The following is a 774-nucleotide window of genomic DNA, read 5'->3' as shown; positions in this document are numbered from 1 at the left end:
CCTGGGCAAGCCACTTCCTCTCTCTAGAATATATAATAGAAATGATAATGCCTACCATGTGGGATTAGTGTGAAAAATTAGAGATGATACTGATCACCACAAAATGTCCAGCAGGGTCAAGGAACTGAATAAATGTTGATTTATTACATTTAGCAAGAGTAATGCCTGATAACATTGATAGAGGGCTTCCAGGAATCAGACTCTGCTCTAAGCACTCTTCTTGCCAATAATCCTGTAAGAGGGGTGCTCGTTCCCCCATTTTAGAGATGAGAAACTGAGGCATGTAAGTGTGAAGTAACTTACCCAAGATCACCCGGGTGATAAAGTCACAACCTGGGATTTGAACCCAGGCAGTCTCATGCCAATGACTGCAGTCCCAAGAGACTGTGTGACTTGCCCAAGGTCTCACAATTGCCACCAAACCAGAGAACCAGGGTCCAAATCCAGGTTTGGGCTTTCACTTCAAAGCACACCTCTTCCTGGTTTTTAAAAAAATTTTTTTAAATGTTTATTTATTTTTGAGAGAGAAAGAGAGACAGAGTGCAAGCAGAGGAGGAACAGAGAATCTGAAGCAGACTCAGGCTCCGAGCTGTCCGCATGGAGCCTGATGCGGGGCCCAAACCCACAAACCGTGAGATCAAGACTTGAGCCGAAGTCGGACGCTTAGCCGACTGAGCCACCCAGGCATCCCCTTCCCTGCTTTTTAGGTGCCACTCACCAGACTTTAGCTGCAGCTGTGTACCACACTGACAATTTTTCACCTAATAATTTTTT

The sequence above is a fragment of the Suricata suricatta genome, chromosome 9 (genome assembly GCF_006229205.1).
Source record: "Suricata suricatta isolate VVHF042 chromosome 9, meerkat_22Aug2017_6uvM2_HiC, whole genome shotgun sequence".
In the NCBI taxonomy this organism is placed as follows: Eukaryota; Metazoa; Chordata; class Mammalia; order Carnivora; family Herpestidae; genus Suricata; species Suricata suricatta.
The sequence above is the reverse complement of the archived record's forward strand: the minus strand, read 5'-3'. Positions refer to the sequence as shown.